The 27,331-nt window shown below is 34.3% G+C and overlaps 1 protein-coding gene across 1 annotated transcript in view; it reads right to left on the reverse strand.

The window, feature by feature from the left end:
* LOC111049935 (muscle M-line assembly protein unc-89) overlaps window positions 1-27,331 on the reverse strand; it is a 316,788-nt gene that overhangs the window by 138,649 nt on the left and 150,808 nt on the right.

Consider the following 27,331-nt stretch of genomic DNA (forward strand, 5'->3'; position numbering starts at 1 on the left):
AAGAAGTTGGATTTAAAATGGCGGTTCAAAATGGCGGAAAAAATCTGGGTGCGACGGAAAATCTGTTTTTATCATTCGAAAAGGATTCCCAATCATACCTATCTTCTAATTTCCCTTTTAAGAGAAATGTTCTGCTGCTTCCATACAACAACTGGAAGCATGACAAATAATTTGAAAACTTCACAAACTGAAAACTTTATGTAATCAAATCTTGAAGAATTTAAAATAGGTCTATAACCATCCTCGGTTAAGCAAGAATCTATATGCAAAATTTCAAGTTATCAGTCCAGTAGTTCAGACGTGATGATGCGTCAAACATAACTTTCCTATACTTTACACATGTATACGTGTATAATCCAGTTCTTTCCTTTATTATAGTATAGAAGATGATAGATGGATGGATGATAATTGTTATTTTACTAAAAGATAGAATAAGTTGAGTAATTTCCCTTTCAGAGGAAGTTTTGACAACCCACAAAACTCATTTTTCATTTGAAAATATAATGAAAAGGTGCATATGTAATTATTTTTTGCTCAGCTTGCCAAAATACCCCTCATTCCAATATTAAAATTGAAATTTGGGCTTCCAGGTACACGAGATTGGTATTTTTAGAATATATGTGCAAAATTTGGAGATCTACATCATACCCGTTTTTCCGGTATGCAATCCACAAGTTGACATGTTTTGATGCGAACAAACGAGCAAACGAACAAACACAACCCTCCTCTCTCTTATTATAATTATAGAGAAGTGGAGTGAGGTCTACAGGTGCATTTTCGTTTGTGCGTAGATTTCCGCAGTCGACGACGACAAGCATTGTTGACATTCATATTATTGTCCAAATTTCAAGTGTGTTAAAGCAGCTGATCAAATAACTTTTCATTATTATTAAAGAATTAAACATTTCTAATAATATCAACATTTAAAAGTATAAAAAAGTATAAGCTCAACCTGTCCCATTAAAACGTAATTGAACATTTTTAATGATTTTAAAACATAATTTAATCTTTTAAATTCTGACCCCCACTCTGATCAAATTCCACCCTCATAACCTTAAATACTTCAGTCACAGAATAGGTACAGAATGGAAACTGTCAATCATACGCCTATCCAACCAATGCTTTTTACATGACGCAAATACTATACACGTCACGTGACCTTAGGAAGTTCCAATCCTAGTCTTCTGATTTCTGATTGGTTCGTGGCAGTGAATGAGATAAATTGATCCGGATCGTTAAAGTGATCCGAACCTCCCATCAATACTATTACAATGCGGTGCTTCCTAACAAGATGGCGGATTTTTGCGCCAGGGTACAAGCCAAGTTTCCATACTGTATGTCTACTGTGCTTCAGTCTCTGTTTGGCTTTGAAATGTGCAATACCAGCACGAAATGGACGTCGCCACATCAAATAGCCTAATGTGAGTGTTTTTTCACTTAAAAGTTCTATTAAATACAATAGTATCAATCTTTTAGGTTATGTAGACAAATTGAAATCTACCTAATGTGATATTCTCTCCCTGTAATGGTTGACAACGACATTAAAGCACAAAGGAAAACCCAGCTAAAGGTATGTCAGGTATGTAACGCCTGCAGAGTTCGCGTTCACACCAAAAACATCAGCTATTTTCAAATGGACCATTGAACATTATTTTATTGACCAAGTGAAGTGAGGTCTAAGGTATATAGGTATGTAACATCTGCAGAGTTTGCGTTCACACCAAAAACATGAACTATTTTCGCTTCTCAGTTGCACTCTGATTCCAAAATTGTTAACTATTACATTTATTTTTCATTTTTTTTTAACAAACGCGAGCCAAATTATTTATTTCAAGGCGCTGAATCCGAAACTGTAATTAGAATTCTTCTTTCTCCATTTTAGACTACGTGATTTAGGTTTTTGAAGGCAGATCTTTTCTTGGAACGTCGGCTGGCAGATACACAGATGTCGGTGTGAATACCTGCATTAATTAAGCCGGCGAAAGATATTTTTATATCCATCCACAGACTCTGCAGAGCTACAGATTTTGTTCTGAACATTACTTCAAGCTTCAAGTCAACGGTTTTACATGTCTCTCCATGTTTGAATGTTTTTATTGACCGAGCGAGGTGAGGTCGTCAACGGGTTTGCATTTTTATTTATATTCATTTATATATATCTTTTTATTTCACTTTATTATGTATGAATGGTTTTTATGTATGCTGTGATGTATGTAACTCATGTTTGTTCTGCATTTACGGAAAACGCGGCAATGATTCTTATGAAATTTGACATAAATGTTCCTTTTTAAAATTTTGATTTTTAAGGATAATATGAAAGGAAAAGGAATTTCCTTCTTACTCCAATAATACTGTGAAAATCAGACTATTTATATTATAATCATTTGTCAAGTGGATTATTGATTGGATTATTGCATGCAATGACGCGTCATTATATAAATAAAGAAATAATTTATATTCTATCGTTACAGAACAATATAACTCAAAGTAACATAGTAGGATTTTCTCTCAAAAATGACCGTTTTCACACCGATATATCGCCGACACTACACGACAGGACAGCATTTTCTCCGATGGACAGTATAAGAGGAGGCTGTAGTTTGAAACTGCGCGAGGTTCACAGAATAGTTCACAGAACTATTATGTTATTAAAATTTTAAATTGTTCTGTAACGATAGAGTATAAATTATTTACTTATTACAAGAACAAGGGAAACTACTGGCATTACGCCCAAATCAGTCTCCACTACTATTTACAATAAAAAAATACACTACATGAATACAATGAATACAGCTCACTCAAATTATAAATAAAAACACAAGTGTACGAAAAGTAATGGTATGCAGAAGTGAATGAAATTCAAGTATAAAAATAAATGAAGGAGAATATGAAAGTAATAAGAAAAAACTATTCAGATACAGTATAACAGTTAAAACAAACTAAAAAACAAGTAAAATAAAATGAAGTAAAAATTAGATAGCGAGTGAAGTAATCAGTGATATAGTATTATAAGGTAAATAGTAATAGTACTTTCACTGAAAATGATTGTTTCACAGAGGCAACTTATTGCTCGAAATAATATACAAATGATAATCGAGTTGATTCACTATGTTAAAATAACACCATGTTAAAAATATGTTTTTACTCCGTGGTTACAGTAGCTCGATAGCTATTTGTAATAAGTTATCAAGTAAAGTACTATCTCAGTGTTTATGTAGACTACGCATATTCATGCGTATTCAGTGAAGTATATAGACAGTGTGTATATACATGAGTAAATAAATATTCATTGCTACTAGCTTACAAGATAAGTTAGTAGCAAAATTATTATTCAATATTGATGGTCCATTCTCTATGCAACAGCCATTGGCAATAAAGCATCCGAATGCACTGGCAATAAATTGGAAATTCATGACTTGGTCAAAAGACTCTCACAAAATGTGTACTATACATCTCGCCCAAGTATCATATAATTACGGTATCTGCACTAATCTACATTTTCAACTATAAAAAATAAGATCAGGGCAGCTTTGAAGTATTCTGACACATCATTTAAATTGTTTGCCGGTGAGCTGGAATGGATGTCAAGTGTTTTTCTTTATTGTTCAGCGCTCACACATTTTACGCTCAACAAGCTTATCGACTATGTGTCTGAGTTGCCCCCTGGCTATTGTATGGTAACCTGGTAACGTCTAAATTTAAATTTAAAACACCAGAAATAAATTGATTCAGTTCATGCTGCGTATAATTTTCTAAGAAGCATTTATATAATTCAATCTTTCGAAATACTCTCTCAATAACAACAGGAAATTTAGGGTTAGTACATAGAAAACGGTAAAAGGGAAAGATCTATTGAACAAGTTTCTCGCACGTTCCATTTTTCTAGTTTTGTTGTTTGCATGCATGCTTATTAATATAATTATTATTGTTATGGAGGGGCTGGGTGTACTATATTTTGAAACCACAGTGGTGAATGCTTGAATGGGAGGGCAATTTCTATTGGTGCGAGTTAGCTTACGAAAATGCCCCAAGCGTGTGCATTCATGGAATTGTTACTTTCTTGGTTTAGTTGTAAATTGTAACTCTATAACCTTTCATTATCAATCTGGGATACCGAAGATGTTATGAAAATTGGAAATTGTTAGGTTTTGAAAAATTAACAAATTTACAAAATAGGGTGAAAATAATATAGTATTCGTCTGTATTAGCTAAAACAGTAATGACCTGCGTATAAGTTACAACATAAAAATTTAGAACACAAAAAACATAAATTATTATAAAATTAATTGTATAATTGTATAAATAGCTGAGGGAACCCAAGAAGAGTCATTGAAAGAGTAAAAGGAGCGCAAACATCAACAAGAATGAAGGACATCTTATTAATCTGCTATGAAATTTCCTAATTCTTGAACAATTAATTCTGTCAAGTACAATAATAATGAAATGAAATGATTATACAACATTGTATAATGAAACAGAGTAGAGCAGGGTTTTTGGAGCACTTTCTTCTTCAGTAAGAAGTGAATTATGTATGCATTATGCCCGGGAAAATGATTAAGATAATCTGGAATAATATATTATCGTAGAATGTAGTAATTGATAGTATTGCAAAAGTACCTAAAAATTCCTTTTTTTCATGATCAGTGAATATTTCCAGTTTATTTAGCAGAACTCTACAGTCTACTTGTATTGTTCACTTGTTTAGTTCGGCCAAGCCACTTGAAGTGTTTTTTGGGAATTTTTTCACTGACGGTGGACGAGTCGGTAGGGCAGGAAGATATCCGATTGGCTGTTTATCAGCTGATTCCCGAACGCCAACCCAATCAGCCAATCGGAGAGCTTCCTGCCCTGTCGACTCGTCTGCCGTCAGTGCAGAAACGCCGAAAAACGTGGCCCTTAGTTGTGCCAACAATCTGAAAACTCATTTATGAGATTTCTAATCAACTAAAAATGTACAACAAATTTTAAAGTACAACTAGGAAATCCTGCTTCTGGTGCAAATACTTCGACGTATTTTACAAAGTTGTAACATTGATTCCGATCGAACTTTACATACTGCATTTGAATTTGAATGACTACCCCGCAATTAGCATTTGATCGGCCATAAAATCATTGAATGCATGTTTGTACAGCTGCTCCAGAAACGTCCTCAGTCCGAATATCATTCGATCAGAAGTATTTATGTTTGGCGCAACGATACATATTTACACCCGTTTAATAACAGGAATAGACGGTATCCTGTGAAGCAAGCTTGTAATTACGGTTGTAAAGCATTATTTACACGCTCTCATGTCAGTCGACAGTTTTATTTAATGCAGCCAACCAACTTTCTGATCGGAGATTTCGCGGTCGTAACACACATTTAGTTCGTTGTTTTTTGCCCGGTTCAAAATCAATTTTTATTTCATCGATAACTCCAAATTAAAATTCCTGTTTTGCATAAGTGTGTGCTTTTTAAAGCTCGTTTGGGGCGGATAGATATGAGGAAGAAGCCCAGCGTCGTAAATTATAATAAGCGACTTGAATGTCTGGCTTTTAGGCTTATAGGCCGGCCAGCCAGTAGAGGTACATTCTTGAGCTCTGGGCCCAGAGTAGTCGACTTTTTAAGCGTTGATCCACTCCTTATTTGGACAATATGAATTATGACGTTCGTTCCTCTTTCCTGCTGAACTGAGCAACTGAGCACAGCTGAGCACAGCTGAGCACAGCTGAGTGCAAATGCGAATCGCATAACAAGCAAGAGACTTGAGCACTTGAGACAGCTATGGTGATATTCACTTTCAACTGCCACAATTCCATGTCAATAACATCCATTCAACCAATGCTGACGGTTGGACGTGAATCTCAGTTAGCTACTCCATACACCGAGGTGTATTATTATCTGTGTTCTGTCAGTGCAACTTTACAACAGGACGACCTTTCAAGGCAGCTTAGTCATTGTAGTGGTGATCCAAACATCTGGTTCTACATTTCTGCTTTGCCATTCACCTGCTGCATCTTCAATATTTCAAGATATCTTCAAAATATCGTTCGTTGCACGTATGTTGATCAGTGGCGGATTTTGAGTTATTTTAAAATTAGGTTCTTACAGAATCGAAGAAAACTTGTGAGCTTACAAGTTGACGGATTCACATAGTCCAAAGATTTGAGAATATGGAAATTTACAAACATATAACATTTTAACCCTATTACTTTAGTATCTTCCTCTCTCACGCAAACTCTCTTTTCTGTCCCCTCCTCTCAATTCTTCACCATCTTACTCTCTTCTATGACATCGTCTTCTCATCTCTATTCCAATGTATATAGAATCAAACTAAAAAATGAAAGACCACCCAAGAATTTATTTGTTTGGTCTCTTGCCTTATTATCCTTCTCATCCTATTGTGAGTCATAGATATATCTCAGAAGAAAAACCTTAGAATAACCTTAGGAGAAAATCAAGAAAATTCAATCGGTTCTCCGTATCATAACAGAGAAAATCACCGATCTGATGAATATTGATAGAAATTTATTGAAAGAATGTGACTCCAATGACAAATCTTAGCTGTAGAAAAATAAACAGCTGAGCTTTAGTGTTTACGAGTTTGTGTTTTTTGAATAGTTAAAAATTTTCTTAAATAACTCAATATTATTCGTTACAAGTGGTAATTGAGTGGAATATTTCGAATTAATTTACCAATCTAAGCCATCTAAATTCAAAATTGATAGTTCTAATGTTTATTTTGGACTAAAATTTTATAAAAATTGAACAAGTGAAATTCTAACCTTATCTTGGACTTTGTCACCTATAAATTTGGAAGAAAAATAGCATAAGGACTACCTTATTATTTTATCTTTCAATGTTATTACATTATTAGTGTCATTTGCATTGTAAATAAATAAAAAAATATCAATTCAGCAGTGTTTGGAATATCGTACACCTTGTATGCTACTGATGGAGGCGATCAACCTTTCTCACAAGCGTAGTCGGTTCGATTCCCGCTAAGTACATGGATTTCAGATCATGACATCTTACCTCATCATCACGATATGCACCTGTTATGTGGGCATCGCCGAGCAAAGAGGATTGTATTATCAATTTCATAATACATATATGAAGTATATCTTAATGATTAATAATCTTAGAATAAGCTACTCTGTCTCATTTAAGTTGTGTCAATTGAGTTTAGTTGATTCATGATGTATAGAAAGAATACAACGTGTTTGACAAAAAATATGAATTTAGATCAACTAATTATATTGTGCCTTCGTATGATATTATCGTCTATTATCATCGTCTATGATATCGTAGGTTTATCAATCCAGAGATCATGGAGAGATTATGGCCTGATTCTCAAAACCATCTTATCAACATCATTTTTGTAGTTCCATTTTAACTTATTTTCTATTCTCCGGTATCAATTATTTTTCTTTTGTACTTGAGAAACATCTACTTATTACAAGCTCCGGATTAGTCTTGTAAACTTCAAATGTTCTCTTCTCTTGTTGAAAATTTCATTTTCGTAAATATTATGTAATTGCATGTATGAATTTATTTCCTTATCATCTTATATCATCTAGGAGATAGTTACCGTACTCATTCCCGAGTACATCCAAAATTAATTAGAAGAATAAGAAAGTTCATATGAAATGGAAAAACATCAACACTAAAGAACGTGACCAACAAATTATGAAAATTGATCAACTAATAACTAGCAGTCTAGAATACATTCTGAGACTACTGATCGAGGCCTGCATTCGCAATACAAACTTATCTTAGAATTAATTACTTCATTCTATTAAATTTTATCCAGAATTCTTTCAAAGAATACTAAGTACTGACAAATTATAAATATGGATCAACTAATTACTGGTAGTCTGAGATATCGTAGATATTTTCAAGGCTAATGATCGAGGTGTGCATTGTGAAGAAGTATTTAGCAATCTAGTGAGTTGGTCCAGTGCACACCGTACTGGAGCCACACTGACCCGTCGGAATCGAGCAAATGGATCGATCGATCAGTCGTCTTCGTGTAGGTATAGATCAATCGTGCAGACGCCGCACTCAATCGATCGCTGCTTGGCTGCGCTGTCTCTCTATAATCACCCTATTTCGCATCAACGCGCATGCGTGTGAGTGTCTGCACTCTCGTCTTGTTTATGTGCAATGAGACTAGACCACGTTTCAAGTTCGTACTATTTTTTTCTTCTGTAGACAAAGAATTGAAGACGCAAAATGAAGAGCAAAGAGTATAATTATTAAAAGGAATAGAATAATAGGAGGAAAGGAGTAAAGGAATAATGAATAGGAATATACGAGAGTGTGTGAAGGATAGAAGGAAGAAATTTCATTATAAGGGATAAGTGAACAGATAAGTAAAATTACTGTTGTAAATAATAAATAAACAGTAGAGAGCCGAATGAAGTTGGAATAGAATTGAGAGAAAAATGAAAAAGATAATACTGTACTATAAATAATAAGTGAATGGAGAGGGAGAATATAAAACCAACAGAGAAAACTGTATGAGCGAGTTGATATTTCAAAAGGAGACTCCTACCGAAAAGCATGATGAAGCATCTCACTTGATCATTTCAATATTCTATTTCATCTGTACTTTGTTCAATCTTCTATTTGCTTTGCATGAAGGACAACCACCCGTTCCAAACTTGAATCTCTCAGTCACTGACTCTTGTTCATGATAAATGATCTTATCATGAGAGAATGAATAGCAATATTCAAATTGTCGATCCGTGACATAGTCTTGATAAGAGAGATCACTGTTATGTCAGTCTTATTCATATTGTCATATATGCAGGTTTTTATAACGGAGAGTAGGGTAAGTATTATTAACTGAAGGTTCAGTAGACTATCATTAATCAGGAACATTATTCAAATGATTCCAGAATTTAAAATACTTTCTGACAGATTAATGTAAAATTGTATAAGATTGGAATGGATTTTGAATAATACAATGACTTCATTAAAATAAATGGCATGGATGCAAGAGCTAGATTAGAAGAGTGTATTTATTGTGAATCATAAATGGTAGAAGTTGTTCTGAGTAAAAGTATTTCAAGTCGTGTTTACAGCTAAAGGCAGATAGGCTGAATAGGAACAATAATCTGCTCGATTCTAATGGAAAGCATAACTAATAACTTGTCCAGTCCAATAAAACTTACAAGCCTGAACTTGCTCACTCAATTAACATTATAATCTCAATTTCAGGGAAGGGAATTAAATGAGATTGTGGAGGCCAATAAATTGAGTTGCTTCATCCTAAGCGCCCTAATACGATTTAAATGGTAGTTGTGTGATTATCATCTTTCACTAATTTTGTGGTTAGATTTCAGTAGACCAAGGAAGAAAGTCGATCTAATCAAATGAGCATCAGGTTTAATTATGACTGGATACTTGGGGCTGTGGAGAAATGGACTCATAGGAAGCATCCATTCCTAATATTAAAGAGCATCAGTAGATATTACAGACAGATAGATCTTAATCACGCTGAACGAAATGAATAACTCAATAAAGTAATAATAAACAAAGGCAACTGAAACTCTTATGATGGAAGATCATCATAGATGATTATAATGATAATGAATCAACTGGAAATTCCCAATGAAAAAATATTATTGTGTAGTAGTTGGAATGATTTTACACAAAAATAATCAACCATTTGGTCCTCTTAAATTCTTTGCTATCTCTCAGTGAGAAGCATGCAATGATACAGCTTCTTATTCATTCATCATAATATGATATGTATATTATACTCGTAATGATTTGTGAGAGATTCCACAGGCTAAACCAAACATATTTTACTCGAGAATGTTTCAAAACAATCAGATCCTGAGATTGTTCTAACTTGATTACATGATAAGAAATAGAACAAATGTATAGAAAATACGAGCACTCTGGGCTGGAGGAAATAATGGAAGGTGAGATGAGGATGGTTGTAGGCTAATCCTCTGTGTTGGAAAACATTGGCTACGGATTGATGATATCGATAAATGAATATGATGAATGATTGGAGACAGGTAGGATAATAACCGAAATACTTGTGTTATTTAAAAAGGATCATCATGCTTCTTCAATAAGACATTAAAATTTGAGGAGCATAATGTGTTCATTTGAATGGAAGTCACGCTTGAGTAAAGTAAGTTGATAATAAAGATATTTAAAGAAATCACACAAAATCCCAATCCGATCAAGTTTTCCGATTCAATAAAATCCGAGCCGGATTTACCAATTCAAATCACAAAAACATTGCAATCAAACAGACAACACTTAAGAAATACAAGCAAAATAAAATCAGAGACTTCAATCAGAAACATAAAATTCGAATAAATGTTATTTGGGGAGAATGTTTTAATGTCTGAGGATTTAGAAAGTTTGAGCAAAGCATTCAAGTGATAAGTCGAGGTGATAACCTACTACACCTCTCCATGTGAAACAAGCAATTCGAAACACGACTGAAGAAGTTGTTCAAAATTTATTACGGTATTGTATTCAGATGGGGATGAGACAAGGCCTACTTGATGATAGTGGAGACACAGCTCTCTGTAAATTTATTTCCTTTGAGAAAAGATTGTTTCTAGAAGAGCGACAGTTCAACTTGGAATTTGTAAAATAATTCCTCTGTTTTCCAAAGTAACTGATAACTAAACAACAGAGAAAGACTTTGGGCTCAAAAAACTGACTAACTCTCTTGGAATGAGATTTACATCAGATACTACTCAAAATAATGCTTTCTTGGAAAGGTATTTTTCGATTTGGGAAGTTTTTATCAATTTCACGAGAAAAGTATAGGGAAGCTTTTCATCGTAGGATACTTTTTCACGGTGGGACATTTTCGTATTAAATGTCCAGATGCCCAGAAAATTATTGTAATTCATCTATACTTTGATTACCAAAATACTATAAAAATCTATAATTCCGAAGTGTACTGTAATAATTCTAATCTTCTGATTCTTATCCTGCTAATATCCAAATTGGAGTTATCGAACAATTAGAAATATTGATCAATCTTTAACACACAATATTTTTTACAATCAGAAAAAATATTTTTTCAATAGTTATAATTGAAGAAATTGTTGTTAAATTGCAATCATGTACATAATTATAAGCGTTCTTCTAGTAATTAAAATCATCACACCTTTCTTTGTTGCAAACTAAATCAACCATGAATAATGAAGCACTATGACCAATACTATAGAGAATACTAATAGAGCCAATAATTACTAGGTGTATCTATAACCATTGTTAAGATAATAAATAGTTGTTAGTCTCACTTATTACTGGCTCAACATGTAGACCTATAACAGAATTTGACAAATGACCTAAATTCTATAATAAACTTGGCAAGTTGGATCTGGATTGAAATAAAGATGAGTTGAAATTGAGCAATAATATGATTGTGATATTTCCTTTCTACTGCTATAAAAGGAGTCTAAACAGATTGCAGTCTTGTCATCCTGCCGCAAATGACCAGATGACACGCCTTTCTTCAGACACTTAGCTCATCCTATGATATAGCCTGAGCTTAACATAGAATATATTCATGTAATCTGTACAGATTCATGAAGGTTCTATGATGAAACCAGTAAGACCTCAATCGAATTACCCTTCAATATCATTATCTTATTATCTTTTTGTGTAGTTGAGAAGTTGATATTGTGGTAATTATTCATATTGAATGAAAAAGACTAAGAAATTGTCAAAAACCACAGATTTATTGATACTTAGAAAATTTTCATTCAATATCTTATTATCACTCAAACTTATATTGATCAAGTGGATAGAGTGGAGCAAGAAACTTAAATTTTCTCGATTATTAATTTAATTTAGATCTTAATTTTTTCTTCTATTTCGCACTTTTCAACTACAAGGCCACTGAATCTTTAACCTATTTCTACTTAGTATTCATCGAAAATTATTGGTAGAGTCTTTGAAATAAGGCAATCTGACTGTTGAGAGCTATTTGGATAGAGAGATAGAATTGTTGGAATGGTGTATACTTCATTTGATACTATTTTGTGAATGCATACCGTAGCTTCGGCATGTGTTTTCATAATAAGATTACAGATACAATAGTGTTGTCTGTGAAAGTATTCTACATAGTGTAATATAAAGTATTATAGGGATATTTTCAAGGCGAGGAAAGGTTTGAAAAGGTGACATTTGCTGCATGAGTCCCACATACCACACGGAGTAAAAAACATCTTCCTTCTTCTGTGCACACACGCTTCTACGGTACACGTATATTAATGAGCATGGATGATCAAATAACCATGCGCTTGACGGGATTTGATCCCACGACTGTTCCGGAAGCAGAAAGATTGTCAGAGAAGCGCGCCTTTTGCAACTGTGAAGTTTCAACAAAAAACATTACAGTATATCTAACAATAATCAGCTATCGAACAGCAGCCGCCTGCGGTTCACAAATGTGGAACAGTTGTGAATAAAAGCTTGATTTTTCACATGCAAGATATTAAAAAATTGAGATCCTGTATGATATGAACAAAAGAGCATAACCTTAAGTGCGCTGAAGAAGAGCTATCATTTCTATGTTTTTTGGCAATTTAAATTTTTGATTAACTATACTAGTTCCATTATTCTGTTTTTTTTTTTTAATTTAAATAATCATGAATTATAAAGAAACCCTGTAGAAATAAATTAATGGAAGGCAACATTACATGACAATGATTCCATGAATATTGCGGAAGTATAACTGTATGGAGTAGCCTACACCAATACTCTTATAAACAATCAGTAGCTGAGTATCACCACGGAAGAAGGAAACCAAAGAAGTAGTGTTCCTTACTCCCTACTCCGTGGTATCACCCTTCTACCCATGCTCATACACATGTAAATTTATATGTACTATGGCAATATATAATATATAAATATATAAATTATGGTAATATTTCTATTGGTTGAGGCAATATTTCTATGAAGTATGGATCATTTCTCTGAACCAATACAATATTTCCAAGTATTGCAAGAAATGTTTCTTTTGATTATTGGCATTTTACCAAAGATGATAGCAATATTCGTATTACTCATGCCTACATTGATAAGAAGTTTGCCAATTTAATGTGAAATATGGAGCATACGGTGTGGTGTACCTAAGATAGCGTGCAGTAGCGGCAGCCACGAATGTAGGGAAGCGGGCCAATCGTGTCCAGAGGAGGATGAAGACGATATCTAGCAACAGATGTGCAGAGCAGACGACGCCGGTCCGCTCAGATGTCCACCTGTGGCGTCGCGGCGCTCAAACTATCCACGCTCCTACTTCACACAAGCTACAGTCAAAGTTCGAAAAGTCGTTCGAAAAAAGTCGCCGATGCAACATACGTTGTCGGAGAAAAGCGATCATCGAAAGCAGCGCGTGAGAGAAAGAGTTTATAATCGACACCCACTCGATGCGTTGTGCGCGATGCGACTGACAGCAAAACCGGTGGGGAGCAGCCTCGATGCCCCCCTGGCAGCAGGAGGGGCGCTGCAACCCCCTCTACCCACGCCATGTGTAGACTGGGGATGAAGCACGCCCGTCTCTCAGGATAGTAGAACGAAACTCCAGCCAGTTGTGGATAAGAAGAGTGGAGAGACAGCTCTAGCTTGACGTTGTATAATGTATCACTCTCAGTTAAAAGTGTCCTTCAGTCATTTTTCATGCTGGTTGATCACTGAGAGAATAAAAGTTCTAAATTTGTTTCAGTAGGCTACCGTATATCCAGAATCAGAAAGCTAACCTTTTTCGACCACAGTAAAGAGTCTAACTTCTTCAGACAATATCCTGATTATACTTTTCCGATACTTATAAACCGTTATCATTTTCAAGTGAATACTGTTATTTTACAGTGAAATTCTGTACTTTATCATAAAATCCAGATTTGATTTATAAAATTTGAGCAGATCGAATGCTTCAAAGATCAAGATAACAGGCCTGGGTAATAGATGACTCCAGTTACCTCCGACTCCAGCCGGTATGAACCATGTGGACACGTACTTGAACAGGTTACAGGTTCAAGTGCTCACTAGGTTTAAGCATGTGTCCACACCGTTCAACTTACACGCATCCAGTAACCTGTCTTCAGAAGTATAGGGGATGTATAGGTCCTCTATAGAAAGGGGCTCCAAGTATAGGGGCTCTATTGAAACTAATCTCAAGACTCCTGCTGGAAGGGTGATTGCAAGAGGCCAGATCCTCAATGGTTTTTTGCTCGAGCGTGAATTAATAGATGAGATGATGAAACAACTATGCACTTGGCTAAATTTGATCCACAAATCGCATTGATAGCAGACTGAAGTTGCAACGCCAAAAAAGACACTGAGCTGTGGACTTCAAAGTTACTTTCCCCGTAGTTCGTAACAAAGACATCATTTCTCATTATCATTCTACATTATCAGCTCAAGTACAAGTCTACGGCTTATGTGGACTGTCAGCCTAATCTCCAGCAAAAACGTATCCGATTGAAGTAGAACTCTAAAAATGCGATTTTTACGATTGACAGAGGATTTTTTATCAGTCTAAATTATATATTTGATATTTTGTAAGTAAAAAGGGGCAGCCAGGAATATATTTTGGCAGTATGGAATGTCCGAAATGAGAAGTCGTAGGCACATGGTTTCTGTCTCTAAAAAAATTCAAATGTTTGAATCAATACATTGTCTTGAATCCTTGAATAAGCTATTTTTCATGATGAAAACTATACAAGTCATCACTGTCTGAAAACTTATGAATATCATTATCTTTTTTTATGGTTATTGGGGGAATAGCCATAGTCTCCCTTCAATGTGTGACTGTGCTTGGAATGATTACATCGCGATTCAGCGAGTGTCTCATCACAACTTAACCCTCTTTCTTCAGCACAAAATATGGAAACCCAATCTTCAAGAGCTGAATATTTGTAGTTTGTGGATTCACACCTAAAAAACCTTGACTTGAAATAGCTATCGAATTGTAGCATTAAGTAGCCAATATCGATTGATTTGCATTTTTCTAAGCTGCGGCTCCTTTTGAGGCTAGATAGCTACAAGTAGCGTTTCTTCCTTAACTGGCGATAACTGTTCTAGGAGCTGAATCATCCTCACCGGTGAATATGCATATCTCTAAAGCGCAAAACCCACTTTATCTAACAATAGAGCTTAACGAACAATAAATTAGTACCAACTTGAAATCGTATTGAAAATGCAATACATTGTAATGAAAATACAGTTGCAATTGGAAGTGTAGGCCTAAGTTAATTGCTATTCTCATGATAATATCACAGACAGACAAAGGAACATATTGAATGCATATTGCCTTCAGCTGAAGAACTCTCAAGACTGCGTTAATCGACATTAAAATAGCATTTAAAATAATGTTAAATAACATTTAAGTAAAAGAATGTTTCTTTTAGTAGCCAGCTGTATTTCTGAATAAGTCATTTAATTCATGTTCATGCTCACATAAGCCGAAACAAGTTTGTGGGAGAATAATATGAAAAAGGCAGATGAATGAACTGGATTAAGATTTTGTGAACTCCGAACAACCAGAATATGAATATTTGTCGGAGTTATACATTCTTTTATTCATCCTCATGGCTCGTGGGCCTTCATTAAAAATAATATTCTCCTCCTTTTTTATGATGGTTTTAATACTGGACTCGGATTATTCTAATAAAGCAGCCACTGACCACTAGAAATAATTGTCGGAACTGCTATGCAGAAATCCAGATTAACAAAAAAGAATAATTATTATTAAATGAAAATCCAAATTAAATGCTGTAAATCACCCCGAAGACTTCTGTTACTGAAAATATTGACAACAGGGTTAACAGCTAGACGGAAGTCTTCGGGGTGATTTACAGCATTTAATTTGGATTTTCGTTTAATAATAATTATTCCTTAATTAGCATTTGAATAAGTGCAATTTCTCATCAATTTCCATCTTAAAAAATACAAATTATTTTAAAAGAACAACAAATGTAAAGAATTCACAATTTTAAAGAATCATATAGCAGTCAACAAATGGTACTGGAAAATCTGACGGTAACAAGGATTTACTAAATTGTTCGAATATAGATATGAAATTCAAAAACTTTTTCCTTTTGTATTATGCATATAAGTGCTTAGTAAAGTTCAAGATTTCAAAAACTCCGGTTCTGAATAACAATTTTAGTAATAAAAACAGTGAAGTACAGCTTAATACTACTGAATAAACTTTCTTTTTCTGGAAGCAGTATTGTCGGATGGTATCAAGGAGAGAGACACTTCATTATCTATTCAATTAAAAGCACAACACTCAACAATTTTGATCATGAGACAAAGAGATGAAGGATTTAGAAAGGATATACACTGTTGCAATACTTCACTAATTCTTTCCCATCAAATCCCTTCTCTCTGATCTGATATTTTTGAAAGGCTCATATCTCACTCTCAAGCTCATTCAAAGAATTTGACATGAAAGAGATGATATGAGGAGAGAAATTTGAAGAGAGATGATGGAACTATTGCACAAGACAAAGTCCATCATCAGTCTGAGCGAAGAATTTAATTTAACAATTTCAAAGTAGGCCACATGCGTCGTATCTCAGCCGTCACGTCCGCTTTTCAATTAATTGACACTAACTTGACGGCCATACTTAAATCGGATAATTAAATTTATTGGGCTGTCCATCTGCACAAAAAAAGGATTCCATTAGCAGAATGATGAGAGCTTATTCATTAGAAAGCTTCCCTCTCGCTAAATGAATCGTCTCCTACATCTTCTATTCTAAAAACAATTTTTTTATTCAGAAATAGTTCAAAAATGGAAAATTTTCATCAGGTCTCTTAACTGCAGTGGTAATGCAGAGTGTATTATTTAGAAGTCGACTTTGAATTTAAAAGAGACTTCAACAACAGATTTTGGGGGATAAATATTGGTTCTATCAGATAATTTCTTGATATATTATTCTATAAGGATCATGCCTAAAAATGGAGAACGAAGAAGACGGTTCTTGATATTATCTATTTTTTGTTAAACTCTCACAAATAAATCAGTTGCGCTTCCTCATTCTAGAGACCTGCACCCTGCACTGAATCTAAATGACTACACAGGACCACCTGGATACCTGGAGATTGAACTTCGGTAATCGATATCTTTGATATTTCACCCAGAATATGAATCGAAGTGATTTCGACTAAACAGCACATCGAATATAGTGGCCTACTTCATGAAGCTAGTCGTATCGTAACAGATACCTACGATAATGCAGTAGATCCCTAACAAAACTATAAAGATGAGTTAAGAAATAAGCCAGAAGAATTTTCTGATGTTTTCTCTTGGTCCATTGAGATTGAGATGCGTTATAACATAGCTCTGATGATTGAGATTCAAGATTGTTGTTTTTTAGATATATTTCTTCATTGTGTATTGTTTTGTTTTGTATTCATCCTGTTATAATTTGTAATATCTATTTCTCTTAATTACAACAGCAGATACCATCACTTTACTCTGGAGTGAGATGTAGTAAGGAATGATGGTTACCCAGTGTAAATCAGTCAAGAAATTTCGATAAATACGTAAACTGTTGTTATTGTTTCTGCACATCCATGTTCATCCAAGAATTTCACCTTTGAGAGAGTTTTTCAATGAAATTAATTTTTTATTGTGGACATGTAAGTTATTGTTTGATAAAAAATTTTGTCCTTATGATTACGTTCAATTCCTATAAAATTGGATTCAATTTATGGGTAGTAAAATCTGTATTACATTTACGCCGGATATTCAATCCCCCGCAAATTTTTATTCAAGATCTCCTTTTCGAGTCAAGTTTCTTATATGAGAGAGGAATAAACTGCAGCTTCAATGTTGTTTCAAGGAAAAGCTTCGACACAGAAGTGAGGAATAAGAAGGTATTGATGGAGACCTTCATCACAGTAATTATTGTCGAGTAGTAATTTAACTTTAATTTCTGTTAATCAAGTAATCATCGAGTCTGGCCAGCGCAAACTTGTAAGTGCTAAATGGCGTTGCTATTCTAGTTTTTATCAAGCAAAAATTTATGTAAAAATATGTTAAAATCTTCCCAATCAAATGTTGGCTGGTTGCCACCTCCTTTCTTTCTGATTTGAAAAATTATTAATGTCCATATTAATAAGATGAAATTATAGTGCAGCTCAGAATAAATGTAGCCTGGACGCTGGAATCAAATGCCATGCCTTATTTGGATGTAGGATATACGACGAAAAATGCTCTTTGGTGAAGGGTTATCTTTGAATTCTCACTGCTCGGGTCCCACGATTTGCGGCTTTACTTCATTACCTACCTTCGTAAGATGTAACTTGTAGGAGACCTAGCATACGGTGGGTGGTCACCGCAAAGCTGAATAAATCTTTCCTTGTTTATTTCACTGAGTTCTCAAACGTAACTTCTAAGAAGGCTCATCGTTCGAGAACGGAAAACGAAATCGAAAATTATTCTTTAAAAAAGTTGCTCAGAATACCTAAGGTGTTACAAGTAATATCAAGTAAAAGTAGGACAGGACATCAGGATTTGTGCATATTTATATTAGACATAAAAATCAACTGTGAAAATAAAATGTCATGAAGAACACTGATACTAGGACTAAAATCTATAAGAAAAATCTTGTAATGAAGAACTTATTGTGTTTGCCCAAGTTGGACAAAGCTGTTGGAAAATGTTAAGATAGTTTAAGAAGTTGAAATATCACCAGATTAGCAGAAAAGTAACATAATAACTAAATTAATACTAGAAAAATTATTTATCAAAATAAATTTCAGTTAACATTTAAATGTACTAGTAGCTGTGATGTAGATATACCAGCATTTAAAAAATGAAATGAGCATGATTAGACTATTGGACGATTGACGTGAAATATTTTTTGACGTGACAAGTAGGTACGGTACTGTTTCTGCAGTGAGTAGAAAATAGCGTATCGATCGAAATACGAGAAGTACGAATATGCCGGAAGTGCGCACTTCTTGCTGCCCTCTTTGGAGTTTTCGAGTATCCTTGACTGCGCTTCCCATAATTTCAATACCTCAATATTAAAAAGACAGTATCGTTTATAGCTTGAAGTATGAGCATAGAAAAATGTATGTGTAGAAAAATGATCAGCCACCAACAAAATCAGCTTTACATTTCACCAATTATCGAAATTGATGAGTCATCTAATTCCGACCTTCATGATGTTGACAAATCTCATATTATTGATAACATTATTTTGGGGGTTGAACTTGGAAAAAACTTTGGGTCCAAGACGGTATTGGCCTACTGAATACTAAAATATTTGTCCTCAGAAAATTGATTCTGAAGTTTTACCAATCCTGAAATTGATACTATTGATATATGATCTTTGAAATCTTACATTTATCTTATCCGACGTTGATGATTTTGAGAATTCTGATATCGAGAAAATGACGTTGGAAATATTGATTCACAGAACTCTCATACAATAATAACAGAAAAAAGTCATAAAAGCACATTGGAAGCACTCATAACATTCACAAGGGGGCATTACTACATATAAAATGAAGATCCATCAAATAATCTTGTGTAAAGATCACTTCATGAGTTCACACAGAGTCTCTTGACTTCACACCTGACCACTTGAAGGAACTCACATGCACACAATTTAAAAAAGTATTGAAAGCAGTGTTAATTGATGAATGTTTGTACACCGTACATGACTATTTTAGAATAGATTGGAATCTTTTATGTGATTCATGTTTTATTTTATTGTTCTGATACTGACTGATCTTAGTGTTTTTGTGTTTGTTTTGACTTACTTTAGTGTTAAAAAATTGACGAAGTCCATGTATTCATGTGAATATTTTATGACCAATAAAATTCTATTCTATTCTTGTTCAATATTAATATTATTGTCACATGACTCATTACTCACACAGAGAAATTCAAACAAGATCGTGTACCTTAATACTCAGCCCTCTTAGGGGGAATGTGTTGTCAAAGGTGATATAGGGTCTAGCGGGAATACACCCTATTAAATCATAAGATCCTGATCACAATTTCAAACGGTGACTCCATTTCTCATTCGAACGATACAACTGTCGTCTCCTATATAAATCATGATTTTCCTATTCCATTCATTCAGCATTTAACTGGATTTAAGCTTCTCCATTCAACATTTGACTAGTTTGCCCATCTGATTCTGGACTCAAGCTTATGTTATGTGTTCGTTTTCCTACAATGTTACTCTCGAATCAACATGAGTGTAAGGTAAGATGCAAGTAATATCCGGAGTAGCTTTTTATAAACTGAACCATCATCATAAAATAATCATCCTTGGTGACATCTGACATTACAGACAGCCACATCATGACCAAGAAGAGAATTTGAGAATTAGACCACCGATGCTTGTCTTTCCACACATCTCCTCTGCGACATTAAACATTTCTTCCGTAAAAAAGTACTATAGTACATTTCTACAGTTAGGGGGAAGGAAATGCTCATGTAACATGATCATTTGGTGGATATGTAATATAGTCATGTAACATGATCACTTTGGTAGATATATAGCTCCATCAACCATTAAAGCATAATGAGAGATCTGGAGTCCTCTGCCAACTTCCGAGAATGTTAAATTCTTTTGAATTCAAAGTACAAACTATTGATTTATGATTATAAATATCCAGAGCTACTCTTTTAGTAATAAAAATAATATGAATATATTAGGTACCCTTCTTGCATCAAAAACACCTTGAACGTTTTGAAAAACAAAAACGCCTCTAAAAACTATTAAACAAATAAAAACTTAGCTATTGTTAATAAATCAAGAAGTAATTGATTATGAAGTCTGAAGCATTCTAGGTATCTTCCAAATATTACTTGTACTATGATGAGCGTTGAATGTAAGAGAGGGCCGGCTGCGCCTTAACTCCGCCCTCTGAGGTCAAAATAAAGGCAGTTTTGTTTTATTCTATTGTATGAGTAAATGAATAATTCAATATTACAATGGGAGGCTGTTAATAGGTGATTTATAACAACTAGAGTGTTTGATGATAAATCATTAATTTCAATCTTTATCTAATCATCAGATTCAATTACAGATTGGAAGATGTACAATACAATCAAACAAAAAAATTTGACACATCCTTACAGAGCTAGGAGAGAAAACTTCAATTTGAACTTAGTAAGAGAAACGCCGAATGAGATATGAAAGCTCCTTAGAAGTGCAAACATTCCCTCGATAACCAGTATCGAATTATTAGTACCTAAGCTCACTGCAATTAAAGTTGTAGGACAATTAGTATGGTTTTAATGCTACGGCGCCGTACAGGCAACTTAAGCCTTCTCAACTTTAATAAGCTTTATGGCGAGCTTGTCTCTGTTGGACAAGCTAGTTGCTTTCTGGCTTCGAAAAGCATAATTCTCTCTTGAAAGGCTCCTCAATACACGCAACTCGCCGCACTATTTACCTGCAAATAGGTGCCTATCCTGCGAACAACCACATATCTAAATACCTATATAAGTATTATCAAGTAAAAGTAGGACAGGACATCAGGATTTGTGCATATTTATATTAGACATTAACTGTGAAAATAAAATGTCATGAAGAACACTGATACTAGGACTAAAATCTATAAGAAAAATCTTATAATGAAGAACTTATTGTGTTTGTCCAAGTTGGACAAATCTGTTGGAAAATTTTAAGATAGTTTAAGAAGTTGAAATATCACAAGATTAGCAGAAAAGTAACATAATAACTAAATTAATACTAGAAAAATTATTTATCAAGATAAATTTCAGTTAACATTTAAATGTACTAGTAGCTGTGATGTAGATATACCAGCATTTAAAAAATGAAATGAACATGGTTATTGGACGATAGACGTGAAATATTTTTTGACGTGACAAGTAGGTACGGTACTGTTTCTGCAGTGAGTAGAAAATAGCGTATCGATCGAAATACGAGAAGTACGAATATGCCGGAAGTGCGCACTTCTTGCTGCCCTCTTTGGAGTTTTCGAGTATCCTTGACTGCGCTTCCCATAATTTCAATACCTCAATATTAAAAAGACAGTATCGTTTATAGCTTGAAGTATGAGCATAGAAAAATGTATGTGTAGAAAAATGATCAGCCACCAACAAAATCAGCTTTACATTTCACCAATTATCGAAATTGATGAGTCATCTAATTCCGACCTTCATGATGTTGACAAATCTCATATTATTGATAAAATTATTTTGGGGATTGAACTTGGAAAAAACTTTGGGTCCAAGACGTTATTGGCCTACTGAATACTAAAATATTTGTCCTCAGAAAATTGAATCTGAAGTTTTACCAATCCTGAAATTGATACTATTGATATATGATCTTTGAAATCTTACATTTATCTTATCCGACGTTGATGATTTTGAGAATTCTGATATCGAGAAAATGACGTTGGAAATATTGATTCACAGAACTCTCATACAATAATAACAGAAAAAAGCCATAAAAGCACATTGGAAGCACTTATAACATTTACAAGGGGGCATTACTACATATAAAATGAAGATCCATCAAATAATCTTGTGTAAAGATCACTTCATGAGTTCACACAGAGTCTCTTTACTTGTTCAAAATTAATATTATTGTCACATGACTCATTACTCACACAGAGAAATTCAAACAAGATCGTGTACCTTAATACTCAGCCCTCGTAGGGGGAATGTGTTGTCAAAGGTGATATAGGGTCTAGCGGGAATACACCCTATTAAATCATAAGATCCTGATCACAATTTCAAACGGTGACTCCATTTCTCATTCGAACGATACAACTGTCGTCTCCTATATAAATCATGATTTTCCTATTCCATTCATTCAGCATTTAACTGGATTTAAGCTTCTCCATTCAACATTTGACTAGTTTGCCCATCTGATTCTGGACTCAAGCTTATGTTATGTGTTCGTTTTCCTACAATGTTACTCTCGAATCAACATGAGTGTAAGGTAAGATGCAAGTAATATCCGGAGTAGCTTTTTATAAACTGAGCCATCATCATAAAATAATCATCCTTGGTGACATCTGACATTACAGACAGCCACATCATGACCAAGAAGAGAATTTGAGAATTAGACCACCGATGCTTGTCTTTCCACACATCTCCTCTGCGACATTAAACATTTCTTCCGTAGAAAAGTACTATAGTACATTTCTATAGTTTGGGGGAAGGAAATGCTCATGTAACATGATCATTTGGTAGATATGTAATATAGTCATGTAACATGATCACTTTGGTAGATATATAGCTCCATCAACCATTAAAGCATAATGAGAGATCTGGAGTCCTCTGCCAACTTCCGAGAATGTTAAATTCTTTTGAATTCAAAGTACAAACTATTGATTTATGATTATAAATATCCAGAGCTACTCTTTTAGTAATAAAAATAATATGAATATATTGGGTACCCTTCTTGCATCAAAAACACCTTGAACGTTTTGAAAAACAAAAACGCCTCTAAAAACTATTAAACAAATAAAAACTTAGCTATTGTTAATAAATCAAGAAGTAATTGATTATGAAGTCTGAAGCATTCTAGGTATCTTCCAAATATTACTTGTACTATGATGAGCGTTGAATGTAAGAGAGGGCCGGCTGCGCCCTCTGAGGTCAAAATAAAGGCAGTTTTGTTTTATTCTATTGTATGAGTAAATGAATAATTCAATATTACAATGGGAGGCTGTTAATAGGTGATTTATAACAACTAGAGCGTTTGATGATAAATCATTAATTTCAATTTTACCTAATCATCAGATTCAATTACAGATTGGAAGATGTACAATACAATCAAACAGAAAAATTTGACACATCCTTACAGAGCTGGGAGAGAAAACTTCAATTTGAACTTAGTAAGAGAAACGCCGAATGAGATATGAAAGCTCCTTAGAAGTGCAAACATTCCCTCGATAACCAGTATCGAATTATTAGTACCTAAGCTCACTGCAATTAAAGTTGTAGGACAATTAGTATGGTTTTAATGCTACGGCGCCGTAAAGGCAACTTAAGCCTTCTCAACTTTAATAAGCTTTATGGCGAGCTTGTCTCTGTTGGACAAGCTAGTTGCTTTCTGGCTTCGAAAAGCATAATTCTCTCTTGAAAGGCTCCTCAATACACGCAACTCGCCGCACTATTTACCTGCAAATAGGTGCCTATCCTGCGAACAACCACATATCTAAATACCTATATAAGTCTTATCTGTGGTTCAACGTTACTTAGAGTAAGGTTTTTTCAGAACAATTATTGAACTTAATTGCAGAATACCTTACAAGCTAACGCTTAAAATCTTGTAAATATGAAAAGCAATTTATGGAAATTGATTAATCTTTCCAGAGAGCAAATTTATCAGTATACTTTTCCAGGCCAGATCGTAGCCACTGTATCGCCTTATATAGAGTTTTCAAATTAGATTCGAATTGCTGTTTTGCGAATTAATCAGGTTACAGTGTAAATATTTTATGCTCCTCATTAAGCAAATTAATACGTACGAGATATATTAGATGGATTGTACAGCCAGTAAACAATCTGTTTTGAAAAAAATCTACACCAATCACGAGCTTAAGTATAGCAGACACTTTTGCTAATAATATAGCAGTAGCAATTCATGAAATTTAACCACCGTAAAATGTCATCTAACAAAAGCAATGCCAAGAGAACTTCATTTTATGACACGTGCATTTAATACACGTACAGTCGGGCATTTTGCTCTTTTCTGTAGGCGTATCCGATACTACAGCCTTAATATAATTGAATAATATCGTCCTCCAAAGAGTGAACCAATTTATTGTGGGAATAAACTCAATGGCTCAACAAACTTGAAAAAAAAGAGAATGGGATTTAAACCAAACAAGCAACACATCCTCGAAAATCATCATTGAGGTCAAACAGAATCTAGATCCATCCAATCAAATGAAATCTTGATGATATTTCAACATTCGATGTGATTGTCCTAATTCAACTGCATAACATTCATTGATCCACTCTTGAATTTTATAGGCATTGGAAATCATCTTTCAAGCTAGAAAATTCAAATGATAAAAAATTTATAACTTACATTCAAAATGTAAAACTCAATTCACATTTACCGTCGCGAATCGTATTTTCTTCAATACTCATAAATCAGTTAATCATATCAAATCAAAATAAATTTATTTTTCATTATTTTACAGTATATACGGGCATGAAATTACCATAATTATTACTGGAATAATTACAAAATAACTTAAAACTTGAAATCACAACCATACCTAAAGAACATTACCAAAAATTAATATTGAAAATAATCCCAAAGATTACAAAAACCTGTTTGGGCAGAAAAAAGAAATAATTACAGTTAACACAAAAATGGAACACAAAATCATCAGTGCAACAAATGCATATTATCATTATATTAACGAAACGAGAATTTTTTACCTAACCGGGGAGTCCTGCTTGAACTAGCACTCTACAAACCAACGTGGGTTTTGATCAATAAAATTCCTGCATGACTCATGAAGAAAATATCCAAATCCGCCTACTAACCAAAACCATAGAGATCAGATCACTCTGGGCAATGTAATGAGCATTTCAAGCCACTTAAGTCATTCCAACTTTCTCAATGCTCATTAAAAGACGCGGGAGATAGTCGGACAAAACTGTAATTTGCTTGTCTTTGATTTTTTGAATGAATAAATTACAAGTTTCAAACGGTTCATGTGCAATATACGAGGCGACATGTTCATACACAGATTAGGTTCTGTACAGATGGTAGGTGTGTGTAGTGGAAAGCTCTCGTACGCGTATTCACAAGTAGCACACGTCATCTAAGACCTCCGGCGCCGTATTCATATACAACATACAAACGCTGAGAAAATAATGTATGCATAATGCAAGATCTACTTCACTTCAATCTGTGTGCAACTGGCACTGCACTCAAATACCTACCAGCCCCCACACCCACATATTGTCACAATCACTTGAAACTGTCAGCATCGTTTCAATGGAAAACATTGATGTTATCCATAAGAAATGATGCTGGTGGTTTGAATCCGACCATAGGGGCCCCTACAACTATATGCTGTCTTAGCCAGCAATAACAGTGCAACAGTGCAACAGTGCAACAGTGGTAATAGTATAAATTTGAAGCGACCGTCGATCTGTCGCTGTGATCTGGTCGCAGAACTGCAGGTTACCGTACAGCAGTTCACTCAGTAGTGTCACTCCACCGACTCGCTCTGAGAAAATAGTCAAAAAACAAACAAAAACTGAGCCGGTTTTCATCCACTGAAGTAAGAAGTTCACTCAGATGAAGTATGTTGACTGAGCTACCGTGTTATCATGATATGATAATATATATCCTTGATTCCGTTTCACTTCTGCACCCACTATATAGTGTAAACAGCATTCTGTCATTGACGTCTATGGCTTGATATGTCGTTTCAATATAAATATAACAATATCTTACATAAATACATATATATGTATATTTATAAATACATGTATAATATGTTGTTATAAGGAGTGTGCCAACCTCGATATTATGATTAGTTGACCGGCAAGAAATCATTGTAATCCAAGTTCTATCATTGGCAGTCTCACGCCCACTGCTCAATGGTAGATCGTTAATCATTCTGCTATGAGAGTTGTCAGCTGGAGAGAACTTATCTCGGTGATACATCGCTGAAAAGCGTAACTAGAGTGCGTCAAAACAATCGGCGAGTGTTTGCAGTTGTAAGCTGCACGATTGTGTCACTACTGATTCGAGTTGAGGACTCATTTGCAGCTCGAGAGCCTCGTTTGCACAAACGAGAATGGTGTATCTGTCTTCATAAATATAGGCCTCTAATCAAGAAATATTATTAACGTGACATAATTAGACACTAATAATTAAAAGTAATTGAAAGTTAATAACTCTGGAAATTCAGATGTTCACTATTGATAAAGAAAAAACAGATCATCTGATAAATATTGTATATAAGTAATGAAATGTTGTTATCTGCATTAAGTTTGAGAGCAAAGGCAGTTGTATCTTGGATAAATCGTTCTCCTGAAAGAAATAAACTATATCTGATCCTGCTCATTCCAAATTTATAGAAGCAGGATTTTCAAGAAGAATAACCCAATAACCCAAAAAACTAATGATACTATTGATGGATATTATTCAATAAATATATAATAACAACCTGGTTGATCCACTCAGATTGACACACAAAGTATAGAAATCTACATAGAACTCAGTAGATTGTAGGGCAGAATCAATCATTTACATCAGTACCGGTAATGTGGATGCACAAATTATTCATTTTCCGGAAAATTTATCAATTCTCCTACCGCGGTCATCTTGGGGGATATATCTTTGAACATAGTAATAGAACAAAGAT

The sequence above is a fragment of the Nilaparvata lugens genome, chromosome 6 (assembly GCF_014356525.2).
Source record: "Nilaparvata lugens isolate BPH chromosome 6, ASM1435652v1, whole genome shotgun sequence".
Taxonomy (NCBI): Eukaryota; Metazoa; Arthropoda; class Insecta; order Hemiptera; family Delphacidae; genus Nilaparvata; species Nilaparvata lugens.